A 4,862-nucleotide genomic window follows, 5' to 3' on the forward strand; every position below is an offset into this window, starting at 1 on the left:
TCTCGCTCCTCGCTCTTGTCTATCTCTGTCAGCTGGAACTCACACTTCAAATCTCTCTTTTTCATGTCGCTTTGGACCGTTAGGAGGTGGAGCGCTGCCTTAAGATTTGCAATCACCCCCCCAAAATGTGTTTTAATTTTGCATCTACCTGTTCTCTGCAGTCGAGATGTTTGGATGCGGCCTAATCACGAACTAAAAGCAGTTCCCGTCAATCCCAATTTTCTCAAGTTTTGAGTGAGTTTTATTTTGGAACTACCTGTAAATGACATGCAAAATTACTGTCAGAAGTTATGTTACAAGATATTAGTAAATAATACACTTTATCAATATATGTATAACCAATACATTTAAGTTGTAGTTAATTAGAATGCCCTTGCTAGATTATGCTATTCCAGGATCCTGTTGAATGATGTAAGGATTGCATTTCCTCAAAATTGTGTGACACACCATGAATGGTTTTCATTAATATCTCTATCACAACATCTGACCGTGTTTTGACACTTTTTTTTTTAACCAAAAGACATCCACTCATGAAGTTGAATAAATTAAAGGTATAAATAACTCTGTTTAACTGTATGAAGTTTATTGCTAAAATCAAGGCTACTTTCTATTTCAAGTGCAAAAATTATCCAAGAACTCATTTTCTCTAACATATCAATATGTGTTACACCAACTCCATATTTTTATTTTTCACTTCCTGTAGTAATGGCATCAGTCATGAGATATTATCGTAACAACAACAACAACAATATTAATCATAATAATAATCATAATAATAATAATAATAATAATAATAATAATAATAATAATAATTGTATTATTGTTCCAAAAAATAAAACCTTTGAAGCCACAGTAACAATGAGTCTTAAACACAAACGACAGGACCATGACTTTAAAAAACTTTGAAAACACATTAAGTTCTATATTCAAAATGATTGCATGTTCGCATGGTCAAGAAACTGTCGCTTCTATCATGAGCTGGCTTCATCTCCACAATGTCCAGCATGATCAAATTACACGTAAATTCAATCATGTGAATAGTTACAGTAAATAAACATTTTTACACATTATCTCAATGTATTGTTTTAACAAATGAAATTTCATATATAAGCATGGAATAATCACAACAATTATTTTTAACTAAATTACACTGTAAAATAGATTAAACATACCAGAAATTAACCAATATCTAATTGGCTCATAGAACAATAACAACAAAAATGATATGATGATAATAATAATAATAATAATACATTTAAAAAAATAAAATAATAATAATAACTTTGAACACACACACAGAGGTCACGTTTTGACTTCGGGGAAGCCGTGTGTATGAAAGGTGATTATATTCTAGCTAGTATCTGTCTGCTGGCAGGCAGCTGGCTCTGCGCAGATAATGCACGACCAACCCATCACTGATAAAGACTCCCTCTCTCTCCCCCCAAGCCACGACTGCACAGACATCATCTTCAATATCCCCAAATTGCGGTTGGTAGGCTCACTTAACATCTTCATGCCAAGAAAAAGAGAACATTCTTAAGGGCCTTAAAATCAAAGAGCTGCTTTCAAATAAGTCTGAGATCATTTGTGCTGTTATTCCACCTCTGCTTAAGCGGCCAAACCTCGATCCAGAGAACCCCAGTAATTATAGGCCGGTGTCAAATCTCCCGTTTATTGCGAAAATTCATGAAAAAGTCGTAGAGCAACAGCTTAGTGATTATATGGCCGCTAATAATGGATTTGAAACTCTTCAGTCAAGATTTAAAGCCCATCACTCTATTCAGACATCTTCTCCTAGCTACTCCGACACCTCATCAATACTACTCTGACTCGATCTTAAGGCTGCTTTTGACACCGTCGATCATAACATACTATCTCAGGCTCAGCACTTTCTTGGTTTAATTCTTACCTCTCAGAGAGGACGCACCGTGTAATTCATGGCAATGCGACTTCTGAGTTTCGGAATGTTACAAGTGGAGTTCCGCAGGGTTCCGTACTAGGACCCCTATTGTTTAGCATCTAAATGCTTCCGCTTGGTGATATTATACGTAAATATAACATTAGTTTTCACTGTTATGCCGATGATACCCAATTATATATGCTGCTCGAGATAACAAATCCGTAATCTAGAGGCGTGCCTTCCTGATATTAAACAATGGATGTCTCTCAATTTCTTGCTTTTTAACTCGAGATAAAGCCGAGATGTTGATAATTGGCCCTGCTCGTCATCGGTACCTATTTAAGGACACCATTCTGATATACTATTACCCAAAGTGATTCAACCAAAAATCTCGGAGTTATATTTGACTCAACTCTGTTTTTCCAAATGCACATTAAGAACATTACTAGAACTGCATTTTTCCATCTCCGAAATATTGCTAACATTTGTCCAAGACTATTGAAGTTAACTTTACCTGACTTTCTATTGAATAGGGATGCAGAAATTTTAATCTATGCGTTTGTTACGTCTGCAGCGTCTAAGTCTGCAGCGAGTCCAAAATGCTGCAGCAAGACTCCTGACAAGGACAAGAAAGTTTGATCATGTATTATTATGATATTAGCCAATTTGCATTGGCTCTCAGTCCACTTGAGATGTGAATTCATGGTTTTGCTACTTACCGACAAAATATTGCACGGTTTAGCACCTTCCTATCTCGTCGACCTAGTGATACCATATGTTCTGACCCGAAACCTTCGGTCACAAAATGCCGGCCTTTTAATGATCCCGAGAGCCAAAAAGAAGTCAGCAGGTTCGAAAGCGTTTTCTATTCGGGTACCAGTGTTTTGGAATACCCTACCCACGTGTTGGGTTTTTTGACCCGCTTCAATAACCGAGCAGTGAGCACAGTCCAGTTATTCAGTTAACAACCATCTTCTTTATTGAATAACTCTCGTCTATCTCCTAATGCATAATCTAGTGCCTAGCGCCCTCGCCTGGTGAACTCCACCACCTGCAGTCACATCCTGTTAGTTGTCATCGATTCATAACACCACGGTTATTAGAGGCGCTACCTCAGTATAAATGTTCAAAACACAACTAAAGACTTATTTGTACACTTCTGCATTTTGTTGAACTGTGTGTTTTGGCCACTTTACTGTCGGAGGTTGCTGTTTCGATCCCACAGCAACTAACCGCTACAACATCGGAGGTTGACCACTTCCTCGGAGATGCTGCTATGGAGATTTCTACATTGATCAACTGGGCAGGGACCCACTTCACAGATGTCATCTTCCTGCAGCACTTCAATTGATTAACTTTCACATTATTTTAACTAACACTGTAACAGTATCATAATATGTGTTAAAATGTTGGCCACTCGGCATTCAATGCAGCCTGAACATCCTGGAAGGGGATTCCCTCATCTGTGGTCCCTTCTCAAGGTTCTTGTTTTTCCCCAGAGGGGGTTTTTGAGGTTTTTTTCTCCTGTGGGGTGGTGTGATCAGGGGATGTCGTTTAAATGTTGTCAGCTATGGCCATGTGAAGCCCTTTGAGACTTTCCAGCATGTGATTAAGAGCTATAGAAACAAATTTGACTTGACTTGACTATTTTCTCATCCCTCAACCAATGACTTTTCGAGGAAGGAATAAAAGCCATCATTTTGACTCATAAAGCAAGTCATAAAGTACTCGCCACGTCTAGAGTAAAACCAAGAAATGTGTTAACCTTCACGCATTCATAAAAAGACGGGGATGGGGAAAAAAAAATCTACCGGCTGTTTCAGTATTTATAAAATGCCCAGAGGTTGATACTAACTTTGTGAAAAACAAAAATGTTTATTATTCTGTGTAATGAGCATTTTTCGGGTTTAATGTATTGTGGTGGCAGCACAGTACACCAGTGGTCACCGCGTCTGCCTCACAGTTGAGCCGTCCTGTATTTGAGTGTCATTTCAGGCCCTCTGTACGGCGTTGGCATGTTCGGCTTCCTTCGATTTTCCCAAATCACGCTTGTTAGTTTAATTATCATCATAGGCGTAAATGTGATGGTTGTTTGTCTATATATGCCCGGTGATTGGCTTGCAACGAGTCCAGGGTGTACACTGCCTCAGGCCCAAAGTCATCTTGGATATAAGCTCCAATTCACCCATGACCCTAATGAGGATAAATTGTACAGAATGATTTTCATATTCTGTAGTTTGACCTAAGGTGGCACGGTGGTCGACTGGTTAGCACGTCCGCCTCACAGTTCAGAGGTCGTGGGTTCGATCCCGGCTCCGGCCTCCCTGTGTGGAGTTTGCTCTGCTCAGCACACTAAGCAGCGCAGACACGGAGATCACACTACGCATATTGACCAATCACGTGCGCCTTTAGGAGAAAAAAGGCGTCTCGAAGGGACCTGATTGGTGGGGAGCCGGCTCCCCTCGTTCACTTCAAAGAGCCGGCTCATAGAGCCGTTATGTTCGCGAACTACACGAGCCTAGAAGAAACCGCTGATTAATTACGCGGTTATTGTATGATACGGCACAGGTCTCCGGCATTAATGGCTAGCAGCTGTTATCATTAGCGGGTAGTTCAACAGCTGCTCCTTGGCTTACTCTTCTCTTCTTTTTTTTTTAGAATTCTTTTTCTATATTGTGAACCTAGATTACTTTGTCATGTGCTGTCCATGTTTTAAGAAAGGTACCTTAAATTGCACTTAAAGTCTTTTTCATTATGAAAAAAATCCATCCATCCATCCATTATCGATACCACTTATCCTCACAAGAGTCGCGGGGCGTGCTGGAGCCTATCCCAGCTGTCTTTGGGCAGTAGGAGGGAGACACCCCGAATTGGTTGCCAGCCAATCACAGGGCACACAGAGACAAACACCCACAATCACACCTAGGGGCAATTTAGAGAGTCCAATCAACTTACCATGCAT

This window comes from Filicampus tigris, chromosome 6 (assembly GCF_054856515.1).
Source record: "Filicampus tigris isolate MCC_2025a chromosome 6, RoL_Ftig_1.0, whole genome shotgun sequence".
Taxonomy (NCBI): Eukaryota; Metazoa; Chordata; class Actinopteri; order Syngnathiformes; family Syngnathidae; genus Filicampus; species Filicampus tigris.